This window comes from Macrobrachium nipponense, chromosome 32, assembly GCF_015104395.2.
Source record: "Macrobrachium nipponense isolate FS-2020 chromosome 32, ASM1510439v2, whole genome shotgun sequence".
NCBI lineage: Eukaryota > Metazoa > Arthropoda > Malacostraca > Decapoda > Palaemonidae > Macrobrachium > Macrobrachium nipponense.
This window is the reverse complement of record NC_061094.1, coordinates 46,270,159-46,285,016: the sequence shown is the minus strand read 5'-3', so window position 1 is coordinate 46,285,016 and position 14,858 is coordinate 46,270,159. Positions and strand designations below refer to the sequence as shown.

At 34.4% G+C, this 14,858-nt stretch overlaps 1 long non-coding RNA gene across 1 annotated transcript; it reads left to right on the top strand.

The window, feature by feature from the left end:
* Positions 1–229: 229 nt before the first annotated feature.
* Positions 230–9,621, top strand: LOC135207148 (uncharacterized). The gene is made up of 3 exons (XR_010312895.1): positions 230–308; positions 8,241–8,398; positions 8,504–9,621. It is a non-coding gene; the product is annotated as an uncharacterized LOC135207148 (long non-coding RNA).
* Positions 9,622–14,858: the final 5,237 nt, after the last annotated feature.

The window sequence follows — 14,858 nt, the reverse complement described above, 5'->3', positions numbered from 1 at the left end:
AGAACGCAATTTGATGCTAATTTCATTTTAAAGAGATTAAAAGTATCTGAGATCAATCTATAATCATGAACTCAGGTCTGGTATGGAAGCGCAGTTAAAATTACATAGACCACAATTTGATGCTTAATTTTAGTTGGTAACTTGAGAATTTTTAAGATTAAATATATCTTTGGTCAATTTGTAATTTTATTAACAGAAATTATACTGAAAAAGCCTCCTAATTTGTTTTGTATTTAAATTTCAGGCTGGAGAAGAACCTCGAACCGTTCTGCAGGACAATCATGAAGTGGTTCTCTTCAAGTTATAAGGTAGAAATCTAAGTGGCAACTGTTCTACAGCGAACAAAAACTTGTACGATAAATAATGCACTTCAATGGAGACTTAACAATAAACCTAAAATTATAGGTTGTGGTTTTTATTCCTACGGTATTTGGTGAAATGGTTTCTCTATTTTACTAATAAGGTCTTAGTTATATGGATTAGTTGTTGATAAAAACGAAACCTAAATCTAGCATCATAATAAGTATCATTAACGGGGTTCATCATGAATCTGAAGTTGAGGTAATTCTAAGGAATAGTTCCGCACGGACTGCAAGGAACGTAACCGCAAATACGACATCCACTAGGGGTTTAATTACAGTCGCCCGAATAAATATTACTTAAAATTCTTGTTCAGGAGGTAAAACTACATATAGAAAAACCACAACTGCCATTGTGTAGGCTGCCGCGGAATAGTAATGTGCATCTACCGAAGTTGAAGCAGCAGGTGTAATCTTATACTGATGTATTTTAGATAACATTTCAATTTTGATGAATCATAAGTGATAATGCATTGAATTTATATAATTATGGCCTGTCCATACTGGTGGGCATGCCAGTCGGGCACTTCAGCTGTTTATATTTTCTCTCGCTTCTAAAGCAGTGTTACCAGACAATTGCATCGTTCTGGTTTCTTACTCAGTCGGTCTGTATAGTGGAACGGGTTATGGGAACAGTGTTTGCCCGTTGGGCGGTGCCCTCTAGTGTGGACTGGGCCTTAAGGCCTAATTTAAAATTTTTTTAATCTTGATAACTGGTATGTGATGGTTCTTGGTAACTTTCGTAAGGAACAGTTAATGGAACTCTTAAGCGTTAATGTGACTGGTATTCTTGGGGCCGTTTATGCAGTAACATTTTAGTCGGTTGGAAGTACTCGATAAACCTCAGAATGGAAAAATGTTTAAGATTTCGTGACTTCGTGTACTGTATTCTAGATATTCCTTGATAAACATGTGTAGAAGCGGTGGAAGTAATGCATAATAATGGATTGTTTCAATAAAACTTGTTGTGACTCAAAGAAAAATCAGAGTTCACTGTGTCAGCTTTGTGAATAACGAACGAGCTATGGAACTTAGTTTGAAATAAGAACCATTATATTTTATTTATGGGAGAATTTTTACTACAGTACAATATAATCTGACACCAGAACTCCCGTAAAGAGTGTAGTATAATAAATTGTTGATTAATTGGTCTACAGTAATTTTTCTTTGTTCCAATAATGAATGTCTGGTACCGAATTTTACTAAATGGAAACAGTTTTAGCCTCACATTTAATGGCTCGTTACCTGATAAAGTTGGGTACTGTGTAATCAAAGCTCTCCGGATATTGAACGTACACCTGAAAATAACTGATAAAAGTCGAATTATTTCGACCACATTATTTTGAGATTTATATTGTTGTATTTAAAGCATGTTGAAATTGAATAACATCATAACGGGGTGTTCTATTAGTACGTGTGCTGTTGTCTAGTTATATATTTTCAAAGTACTTTGTTAATTTTGCAAGATTAAGTTCAAAATGGACGCTTTTGAAAACGGGATTAACTTCTTTGAAAAACACTTACTCCAACGTTAATGGGAGTGAATTTTCACCTTGTATATACAGTATTTTGTTAAGGTTGAATTATTGTGAATTAAGCTGACCTTAAGTGGGCACGGGCTCTTGCGCTTAAAACTTCCTAAGGTCTTGACAAAGTGTGAATGGTATGTTATGAAAACACGAAGGCTTTTCCTCAAAGAAGGAGCATTCTGCCAATTAATTGGAGTGGTTCAGTTATTTCTAAGAGAACAAAAGGTCTTGGGAAACGTAACATTTTTAGGGACATTCTGTGCAAAGGCTTGAAGATCAAAACTTTTTAGAATTCTCTTAATCATTAGCTGCTCTAATTTTACAGTTATAACTTGAGTATTTGTTCATCCGATGAATTTGAAATTTCGAATCTCCAGGGAACTATATTTATGCTTATAATTCCTACGAATACTTATTCATTCGACTTCATACCGTTGACCCCAGCGATGCGCCATTCATAGTTACATTCAGCGAGTCAAAAAACCGTACGAATTTTGCCCGAAATGTGTGAAACGGGTTTAAAGTCCGAAAAACTGGAAATCGGGTTGAGTCCGAAAAAAAGGATCATTAAAACTAATGACGCAAAGAGCTGTGATCGTTTTGTCAGTTTTTAAGCACTAAATGGCCTCGTGTATTCATGGGCTGATTTTATTTCGAACTGGCAATTTCAAAACGTTTTTTTTTTATAAAAGAAAAGGCCCTTGTAGATAGTTGCACTGAAGGAGAGGTGTTTTCGATGCGAAAGCTGAAGACTTTGCTAAATACCTGACTTGTGCAAAGGTCGTAGGAGGCGAGGTTGATAATGTGGGCAAAAATGATTAAAAATAGGATGTTAAGTTGAATTTAAGGCCGAAAGGAAATTACGTTAGGTTTTATAGGAGTCATAATAGCAAACTTTTGTTGCTGGATATTAGCAATTTGCAAGTTATCGTAATGAAAACAAATACTCTTCATGTGCACGATTTTGTTTTTAAATGGAAAGAGGATAATACTCTGCGAAACATTTGAGAAATTTATTCATTCGCGCAATCGAGAAAATATTAAATTAGTGTTAGTTCAAGTTTCTAATACAGGTTCAAAGAGTTCATCTCTGTCGCTCAAACTGAATAAACTTCAGTTTTATTTCTCTTAACTTTCTACTTAACCAACACAGTTATCGAGATACTATATGGAGGAGGAGTACGAGCAAAAGGGAATCAAATGGCAATAAAAATGGCCTGATAAACGATCGAATCGTGTAATGACAGTATTGAATATATCTATAGATATGTCTATGGAATATATACACCTATACTTTTTACTGCTAATTGTCTTGAAGTCTTGGGTAAATGAAAGGTTAGAGTAGGACGTATATAGTCATTACTACATTTTCAGTTCGTTTTGGGCGGATTGTTATTGAAAGTACCTGCCCTTTCTATACTGATTCCACAATGCTCTAAAACAGCTCCATGTTGCTTAAAATAAGTTCGTAAGTTTATTTTTCCTTTTTCTGCGTTCAAAAGTCCTGGTTTTGCGTTATTTTAGTTCATAAACTCTACTTTAACCCTACTACTCATCGGATATGCAGTAAACATTTTGAAGAAAGTGCATATAAGTGAGACCTGCAGCATAAATGTAACACATAAATGTAACAATTACGCAACGTGTGAATGTGAGGAAAGCAGTGCAGCAGCTTTCGGAAAAACATCTAAAGCTTTAGATTTTATGGAAGTCAAGCACTTTTGAAGATATGTTCTGGGAAAGCACAAGTTACTTTTTACAGAGCTTGCTCAATCCTGGTTTGATGTGTTCAATTCAAGGGTACCTTATGACAGAAAAAACTCTAGGCATGCTTATGGGATAAAACGAACAATGGAAAAAATACACTCAAACCAGGCAATGGAGTATTATACGACTTGGCACGCCATATTGAAAATTGTGTATCCTTGCCTTTTAAAGTGATAGTTTTATTTTTTTATATTTCTTTTTTGTCAGATGTCGGATGTTTTTTAGGGTGAGAGTTCTGAATGGCCAAATTGTATCGAGTAGGCAAAATAAAAGAAAGAAAAAAAAAGATGAGTAAATTTAACTAAATTATGCCGGGACATTTCTAAATGATTTTTAAAATTTTTGCTAAGTATTTTTCATTTCTATTATGAAACCAGATACTGTTTTTCTATTATCTATGTATATTTGTTAGTTTATTAAATAATGTATTATAAAATAAGCATTTTTAAATAACTGTCAGGTCAAATACTAATCTATTTTTTAAATCCTATCAAGCATACTAATTTAAGGCTTCTATTACATATTAGAAAGCCAAACATTATCAATCCACGATTTTGTAAATTTTAACTGGCGTCTAAGGAGAAAGGGGCTTATATGCCAGAAAAAAAAAAAAAACAAACATAAAACGTTGCTGTAGTCATGCTCTTTCAAATGGTATAACTTATAAGCCCCTGCACCATTATCTATAAGAGCTCTTCTAGGGCGAAAACCAAATTTTTTTCTCATCCGAAAGATTATGGCCAAAATTGATTCGCGCGGTTAATTAGAAAGGGACTTTGCGACTCGACTCTGTAAAAGAATACAGAAATACAGGCATTGGCCTTCTTGACGGCCAATCAGGATGCCCGACTTATGCTCGCTTTGGCAGAGTAGAGTAATTCCCGCCAATCAGTGGCTTCGTATCTTCATACTTTTAAAGTACTTCCAAGACCGCGTGAATGTTTACAGGTCGCTTAGTGTTTTTTTCACTGATTTTTACGTAAATTCAGCGCCCCAGTCGTCGTGAGCAAGATGAATTTGCAGAGGACGACGATGATGAGGTGCAGGAGAATCTTTTTGACTACTAAGTCAAATCAGTGGGGGGAAGGGGGGGGGGTGGTTGTTGTTGGAGCAGATGCAAGATATTCGGGAGGGTGAGTGTTATTATCGTTAATTATTTTGTTTTATTGCCATTTCATTAATGTTTTTGTCCTTGTTCATTCAATTTACAGTCTTATTTTTTTTTCTAATGCTTATTCATTGCTTTAGGGTAAGATTGTTTGTTGTTTTTGTTTGCTTGCATGCTTGCAATTATTATTATCTTATTCCAATATTATTTTGTGGCGATCGATGTGTTACAAAATATTCTTATTTTACATTTAAATTTATAACATTGTTTTTTTCATTGTACTGTTTAATGTTGCTTACTATGAAAATGCTGTTTGCCTGTGCTCCCTTAAGGCAAATTAGGGAATTCTTAGGTTAGGTTATTAAAATAAACAACGTAACAATGAAAAAATACCTTTATTGTTACTTTTTAACTTAAAACTAAATTCCTTCCATTTTGCTATTTTGCGTATGATTTTACGAGGGCTTGTGCACCTGCAATACATATTAGGGACTTCTGAAGGTTGAGGGATTAGAATGAAACAACGTAACAAGAAAAAATGCCTTTATTTTTATTATCTTTTTTTTAAATCCCTTCCACTTTGCTATTGTGCGTATGTTTTGACGCGCGCTTGCGAATCTGGAATACAATTTTAGGACTTTGGGGGTAGTGGGGGTCGGAATGAAACAACTATCTGCCCAAAAAAGTCCTTATTTCTAAATTACAACATAGGAAAATATTCTTTTTATTGTACTATTTTGCATGTGTTTTTATGCGCGCATGCGAGCCAATAATGCAATAGTGTGTTTTTGAGGGATGCGAGGGGTTGTATGGGGAAATGATTTTATAGCAATCAATTCTTTATTGTCATTTACAACCCAAACAATAGTAATGGTTTTATTTTATTGTCTGCTTTGATGCGCGCCTGCATGCGCGCAAGCCATTCCCAAACAAATTTAGGGGGTCTGTAAAACTTCCAACATCATCTATAACTTGCCGCAAGTTTCATTTTAATATCTTTAATTGTTTTCCTGCTACAAACTTTTAACTTTAACCCTTTGTTCTTCTTCTTTTCTATGGCCTTTTTGTATTTAAAAAAAGAAATGGCATATAGGCCCCTATCCTCCTTAGAGGCCTGGTATGTGTACAGTGATCTATATGAATTCAAAAAGAATACCAAACGTATCCAAGATAAGAGAATGAAAAGGACATATACACTTACAGGCCTAATCCCCAGTACCTTCGACCCAAGGTACTTAAGTTGTTCCAAGGTACTTACTTGCCTTGATCGTTCTCACCCTGTCTCCCAGGCCTATCACGGAAATACCCAACAACTACCCCCGCGATCAAAAGTTTATTCTTAAACGTGGCAAAAAAAAAACAAAAAAAAAAAAAAAAAAAAAAAAAAAAAAATCCAGCGCTGCCAGTTCCTCTCTTGGTGTTAAGCTGACCTCAGGGCATAAAGATGTCAAACAGCCCGTGCCTCCACAAGGCAAGCTCGTTCAAAACACTCACTGACTCATTATTAAGGAGTCTGTCGCCTTACAAACAACATGGAAGGAAGGTCCTCGTTCTCTCATTCATCCACAGGCTCGAGAAATCGTTCATAGGGTCGTTAAGTACTTTTCTGAAGAAAAGGCAAACCATGGACCCATGATGGATGTCAGAAAAACACTGCAACGCGCCTCAGAAGCAACAATGATACCGGAGAGAACAATCAGCAGGATTTCAATGAAATCATCAATTATTTTCTTTCATTCGAAATGTAAAGTATTCATTAATTCTTTTCATTCATTCTAAATGTAAATACTTATTCAATTCCCAAAATTAATTTACTTATATAAATGAATTATGTCAACGTTTTATATAAATAACATGAGCAGTAATAAATCTATATATAGTCCTGGCATCTTGTGCATTATCCAAATAATTCATATATTTTTTTTGACAAACCCTTATGAAGACTTTAAAACACACAGATATTTTTCCATCGGGTGGGGCATTCATGCAAAGGATCTTGTACGTTAACGATAAAACTGATACAAAAACAAAGAAAAAAAAATGAAAAACTCCGAGTAAATGGCAAAGCTGGAACTAAGTCTGTAAAGAAAAAAAAGAAGATATAAAAATAGAAAAATTTTATGAATACTCTTACTGGAAAGAAACTGAGGACCATAGTATGAATAGATAATAAATTAAATTGCTGCCGATAATTTTATTTTATGTAACCTATGTACATTTATGCCACGCGCTCTTATCTGTCTACATACACAATCCTTTTCAAACGTCAACAGCTCCCTCTCTCTCAATTCAATATATATATATATATATATATATATATATATATATATATATTATATATATATATATATATATATATATATATATATATATATACAAAAACAAGTAAATTAAAAGTGCGGAAGCCCAGTAGCTTGGGATAATCACAAGAAAGGTCCGAAATGAGATTTAATTAGGCCTATATGAAAAACGGAGACCTGGAAGAATGGAAATATTTTCGAAGGAGTGTCGAGGCAACAGGGAACACCCAGAAGTATACTGCTCCCAGGAGACATTAACAAACGCCAAGGAGGTTAAACCTCCTTGACAGACGCACGGATTAAAGGGGGAATATGGGAAGGGTAGGCCTTTAAAAACTCGAGAGAAGTACATTTGGCACCGTAGGGGATTAATGCGCTTTCGTGGGACTAGGTGAATTGGCTACCGTAACAGATAATTTGCCAGTCATTGTTAATGACGTTATAATCTCGAATAGCCCGAGGCTATCGGAAAAATCCTTGCAATGAAATCAGTTGACGGAAAGCCTAAAATCCCAAGAAGGGTAGTTGTTGCTTAGAAACCTTGTTAGTGTAAAGCGTGATAATTTAGATAATTAATTTGCCGTTGCAAAACCCACGTATTTTTAAAGTGTTAGGAAATGTAACATTTTTATGCTTTTATGGCACCTATGATGTTGGGTTGTTAATTTGTTTTTTTATATTAGAATTTACTCTACTGGATATTTGTATGTGTTCTGTTGCATGTGAAATTTTCATGTTATATGTATATCCTAAAATCATGCAATTTTCATATCTTAAATTTAGGATGTCACATTTTCATAAGCATATGCATTACAGGTGTCCACAATTGATATTTAAGAATTAGTTCGAAATATATACTGAAAGGCAATAAAAAATTACTTGTGTTCTGAACGAGTTATATCTACGAAATGTCTGTGAAAGTGTTAAATTTAATTTGCTGCGCTGTGTTTTCCTTGTGCGCAAAAAAAAAAAAAAAAAAAAACGAATTGCAGTTGAGTTTTTATTTTTACCAGAATTTCGGCAATTAAAATAACGAGTTACTGGGCTCAGTCTCTCGGGGAAATGTGAGGGACCACAAATTTGTATAACTTGGTTGAGACAGTTTTTTCTGTACGTAATGGAAATAGCTATGAATACCTGTGTGTTAGCTAATTGTAGTTGTCCTAAATATTTTCAGATCGCCGTTTTGGGCTGCTGCTGGGGAAATCGGGCAAGTAAAATGGAGTCTTCAAGGCAAAACTGAATGAAGACGTGTGGATACTGATCATTTACTCAAGTTTGCTACAAATTTTGACAGACCCTGGAACACAACAATGTTTCGATTTCTGAATCGAGGTAAGACGGCCAAATTTCAGTCACTGAATTTAAAAAAGATTTTGAATCAGCAGTTATGTAACATAATTACACCAAGTAACGTTTGTTTATTTTTCCATTTTTTAGGATGCAAGTGATGTATTGAAGACCAATCAAGGATGATTTCAGTAACTCTGTTGGTCCAACGCTTACTGTTGTACACTGCCTCTGGATTTCTGCGTATTCAACCAGGAAGAAATGTCAACTTTAGTACATAACCCACAGCATACCATTGGTAGCATGTTTATATAGACTTATAAAAAGTCAGTCCTTGACACTGACTGTAGTTACTATAGGATTTGGAAATTTTCATTTGAACAGAGCTTATTTACAATTGACTGACTTGAGTAACTTAAACAATCGGTCCTTAATGCTGCCAGCGTTCACAAGAGGATTTGGTAACTTTCGGTTATAGTGTGCTAGGAATGCTTTTCATATGAGGAGAGAATTACAACCTAGTTATTCTACAACATCCTGAAACAAAATTGGTCGACAGCAGTTTGCAGATTTTACAAGTACAAGTCAATTTATCGTAGACTACATAAGAAACAAATTTCCCAGTTTGTCGCCATGCTGTGAATATGAACTTAACAGTCCAACTCATTTGAATTTAAAAAGTTGTAACTTCCTTCAATGTGTGCATTCATGAATTAACAGTCTTAATACTTTGAACAAAAGTTTCAGTAATGAAGGTTTTATATTCGTTCTTCGTGGTTGAATAGCAAGTACTTTGGTCCCACATTTAAACAAGACCCCTTTTCTGGCAATAGACTTTTTCAGAATAAGATTTCTCTTAGTTTACATATTCAGGAATTAGAGTTAGATATCAGAGGAAACAAAAATATTTATAAAATTCTGTATATTGAATTAAATTTCAATTGGATATTTATTGAAATCTCGTCAGGGATTTCAGTTCATTTTTTTTTACGTGGCACTGTGATATGAGCATGTTATAATAACGCAACCTATATTTGTGCAAGTCTTAATCGTATTAACCAATTGAACTCGCATTAAAAAATGTTTGGCCAGAGGTGATTAGAATGCATTTTCTGTGGTGTTGAAAATTTTGAGGGCAGTCAACGTAATTTCCAAACGTAAAATTTTCCATCATGAATCCAATAATCTCTCGACTAATGGGTTTCTGGCATAAATTGGAGGTCGTTACACCTTAAATCTAGAAAAGTCTTTCTTTGTGGGTTTCAGAATTTTAGTTTATGTTAAGGGTAGGCTCCACTTTGGGGGGTGCCGATCGTAAAAATATTTGCCAAAAAATACACTAATCAAGACAGGCTAATGAAATTTTCAGGCATTATTAGCACTATAATAATGCATATTCCCTGTGAGTTTTATCATCCTACAGGGAAAATTAATGATTTTATGAAAAAAATGGGCAAAAAACGGAAATTTCCGGGCCCTCGTACTGAAGGTTATTTGGTGATTGGTGAGAAACTACAGTCTTGAATAGAAATTCGGTCTGACAGAATGTTGGTATATCCACCTGGAACATGCACAAAAAAATGATCAAAATAGAACAGTAAATAAGCACGTAATAACAAAAAAAAGAGCAACAACTTTGTAAGTTCAGCGAAAGCCCCGCCGAAAAATCAGACTATGGCTAGGAAGAAATATTCAGGAAAAATTCAAATCTTGATTTAGGGACAAAACCTTTTGACAGTTTATAGTTAGTTATATCACTTGATAGCCTGAAACATCTAAAATTATATTATTTAGGACAATCAAAGAAAAACCACCCCCCACCCTTTTTTTTTTTTTTTTTTTTTTTTTTTTTTTTTTTTTTTTGGTTTTTTTTTTTTTTTTTTTTTTTTTTTTTTTTTTTTTTTTTGGAGGGGTGGTTTTTCTTTGATTGTCCTAAATAATATAATTTTTAGATGTTTTAGGCTATCAGTGACATAATAACTACAAACTCTCAAAAGGTTTTGTCCCTAAATCGAGATTTGAATTTTTCCTAAATATTTCTTCCTAGCTATAGTCTGATTACTCGGCGGGGCTTTCGCTGAACTTACGAAGTTGTTGCTCTTTTTTTTGTTATTACGTGCTTATTTACTGTTCTATTTTGATAATTTTTTTTTTGCATGTTCCAGGTGGATATACCAACATTTTGTCAGACCGAATTTCTATTCAAGACTGTAGTTTCTCACCAATCACCAAATAACCTTCAGTACGAGGGCCCGGAAATTTCCGTTTTTCACATTTTTTTTCATAAAATCATTAATTTTCCCTGTAGGATGATAAAACTCACAGGGAATATGCATTATTATAGTGCTAATAATGCCTGAAAATTTCATTAGCCTGTCTTGATTAGTGTATTTTTGGCAAATATTTTTTACGATCGGCACCCCCCAAACCCCCCAAAGTGGAGCCTACCTTAAGTCCTTTCTTCTCAAATGGAGTCTCAATGGTTCGAAATGTTAATCAGTCTCACACTTCATACCTTTTCTTTAAAGTCGCAATAAACCAGCAGCGTGGTGCACTGTGGGCACTTGAGGTTCTTTGCAAGCGTACTTTCGACCCCTAGCTGCAACCTATTTCATTCATTTTACTCGACCTCCATTCATATTCTTTCTTCAATCTTACTTTCCTCCCTCTTCTAACAATTGTTTCATAGCGTAATTGCGTAGTTTCCCTCCTGTTGCGCCTTATAACCTTTCACTCTTGAATTATCCTTACAGCGCTGAATGACCTCATAGGTCCCAGCGCTTGGCCTTTGGCGTGAGTCCTATATTCCGATATTCCGCTAAACTAGCTATAATGGTTAGTTTATGACAATTTTAAGAGCATTTACTATTAAAATTGTCATCATATATATATTGCAATGGCTTGCAAATAATTTGCTCTCTCGTTTACTTATCCAGCTTTGATATTCAGTTGATATACCAAATAATTTTCCACTTATCTCAAGATATTAACATCTTAACGAATGTTGTGTGGTTTTTGTCTACTTCTGTTTAATAGCCTCGTGTCACTGATAATTTAACAGTAATTTTTGACGTAGAAAAAACAGTTTCATTGCTGAATTTTCTTTATTAAAGAAATGCTAAAGCTTTGATTTGGTTAGCTTCGTCAGTTGTCGCCAAAACGTAACTGGAACATTCGATTTCTTCATCAGTTTGCCGCATCTGCGAAACAATATATTTGCACTACTTTCACTTTATAGTTTCTACCTCGTTTCTTGATGAGCAAATCTTATATTGTTTCTTTTTCGTCAAGGTCCCTTTTTGTTTAATTTCCAACTGTTGACTGCTCTCAAATTTTCACACATTTATTTTTAGTCGTAGGAATGTACGTCAGAACTGATGAGATCAATCTTAGCTTTAAGATTAATAAATTAAAGTCAATAATTCATCTTGAAATGCGTGGTGTCAAGAAATACAAGCAGTCATTTGGCTTTGCCTATTTCATGGTATTGTTGGACTGTGTAGTAACTTTAATTTGAGCATTTTATACTTTCTGTAACACTTACTGCAAGAATTGATTTTAACAGTAAAATGCATCTTTCCATTAACTTAATGCAACGTATCAATCAATTCAGTTTTTAAATCTCCATAATGTCAATGTCAAAATGGGTCATCAGATTGGCTCAAACGAGAGATTTTTTTTTTTAAACTGACTTAACTTGAAATTTTGACCATTTCAAGAATTTGAGCCATACCTTGAAGTATGTAAAGTCACCTGTATACTCTAACATCACCCATAGATTAATATTTTACTGAAATGATTAAATTTGTAGTTAATTTTCCAACTTAAGTTCGAATTTTTTGGGGTATACTTTAGTTTAATGTTTTGATGTAAATAGGTTAATGAAAGCTTTGTTGTACGATTTGTTACTGTTAGAGATTGTAACATTTCGTGTAACGCATGTTGTAATTTTTTTGTATAATTCTAATATGTTGTGTATTCTTTATCCTGTGAATGAGAACTAGCGTAATTGCTTCAATTTGACCTTGGATTCTCGTAGAGTCCTTTCACCCAGCTCTCATTATGCCCTTATGACAATATTACGTTTACTCCAAAGGCAGTACGTATAATGTTATAAAAATTTTCATAAAATTAGTTTATATTGGCTTATATAAATATACAGTAGTTTTGAACTTGTCAGCAACTATAACAATAATGTTAATGTTAACTGGGACTGCTTCAATCTGTTAAGTAATTCGGGATAGTTTCCTGAACAGCCTGGGAGATCCCCTTGAGAATCTGTAAGGTTGAACTCTGTCCTAGCCGCTAGAACAAGTGCGCGTTAGGACACAAGGCTGTTTAGTAAAAGTTGTTTAATCTTTGAATAAAGTGATCTGTGAAGTTAGAGAGAGGTTAATATTTCTGCAGTTATTGGTCGTCTTGTACTAGTGGAATGCATCCATTCTTTAGCTTGAAGATCCAACCGCAGTGTGAACTAGAAAGCTCGTGTTTGCTACTAAAAGCTCTCAAACTTTTCATTTAACATAAACTGTGCCGATTTTCTGTAATGGGTAACACTCGGCTTTCAAAATATAAAAGCAAGTTATTCTCTGAAAGGGCTAAATGAGGCGGTAGAAAGTAATTTTTGTGTGTAATGCTCATTGTAGTCAAAAGTTTTCCATCCACATTTAAGATGAAAATTAAATTTTGTTTAATGTAAAATATAAATTTTACACAAGTTTTCACTCACATATAACAAAACAAGGCATGTTCTTAACTTTCTGTATGTGAAATCTGAAGTTTATACAGATTTGTTTTTGCAGACTGTAACTGGAAAGATTTACAATAAAGAAAAACGACTTGAAAGTCAACGCTACAGCGACCCTGGGAGGCGAATTAGTGTTATCAGCATAAGGCCACCCAGACAGATGTCACCGTCCATTTTGGAAAAGGGTCTCAACTCGAAAGCACGAAGAGGAGGTTCAAGTTAGATGCCTAATTGTTCAGAGGAGGAAGAACCCTTCCCGGCCAGTTTTAGTTTTCCTCTCAAATATTTGAGTTTGTCCTGCTTAATGAATAGTAGTCCGTTTCCTATGATAAGCGTTAAAGGGATTATTTTATGGTTAAATACTATACTTGATTATTCGGGAAATGTATGCAATATGAGTTGCAATATTTTGATCTGTTATGTCTATCATGGATGTAGATGTTAATGTTTGACAAATTTTCCCCTGACATGAACTTTCATTTGCATTTTGTCTAGCGAATGTGCGCCAGAATACCTATTTTGGATAAATTGTAACGATAGGAAAATTTAAACAGTTTCAAACTCGTTGTGAATACAATTTGGACGTAATTTTTGTAATAGTTAGCTGGATCAAGTGCATTTTTCCAGGATTCTCTTATGTTTGCATTGGTAACGTATTTTAAAATTAGTGTTTGCATTGCATTCATTTTGATAGAATTTCATATTCCCCCAGTTTTCAGTGGTAATTGGTAAACGACTGTTCAAAGTATAGGTATAATGTCACCAAATGTCACCAAGAAAAAGCTATCCCACCCCTTCCTTTGATTTCCCTTTAAAATAGGTCATCCTTCAAGTCGTCCTCAAAATCTTGCTTTATGGTACTATTCGTCGCAATTAAGGGTCCGTGGGCCACCTGAAAAGGGGGTACCAGCTTGCCACATAAATACCAATTACTGCCTTCAGATTTCTTTTCGTTCTTTGTAATCGACATAAAGGAGGGATAACACACCACAAGAGCCAACTTCTGATATTTGTGTGAGCGATCCTTCGGTTGCATTCTATAGACTGAGATGGTTTACAAAATAAGTTGGTTACTTTTAACAATTTTTTTTCTTTACGAAAATTAAGTTCTGAGCTTAGTATTATACTTAAACCACTTCCCAATGAACACCATATTCTTGGAGATTGAATTTCAAGCCAATGGCGCCTGTGGGCTTGTTTCATGCGAATAGGATTCATCTTCTAAATGATCCTGATGATAACTAACATACTTAATAAGCGTGACATTTTTTGCTTGATAACTTTAAAAAATATTTAATCTGGGTATATTTTGTCAGATTTTAGGATACTGGAAGGTGTGACAGCTATTTTTATATATATCAATAACGTAAAAACCCAACTTTTAAGTGTTAGCGTTTTCTGTTTCAAGCACATTACTATACTTGTTTTTTTTCCATCTGTCCACCCGCCTGTGGTGGTTGCGTATGGTAACACTGCGTCCCGGGCTTTAGATAGTAAGTTACATTCAGCTTACATTCAACAATAATAACAATCCTATTTCGAATATTAACCATGTAATTCGCATACAGTAAATTATTAAAACACTTTTCAGTTGCAAATATACTCCCAGATATCCTTTTATTTACCTAAAACTTATACATAGCGCAACTATTTAAAGCCCGGGACGCAGTGTTACCCTGCGAAAACACCACAGGCGGATGGAAAAAAAAAGTATAGTAATGAGGCCATATCGTTGTTCATTGCTAGTAACATACCGAA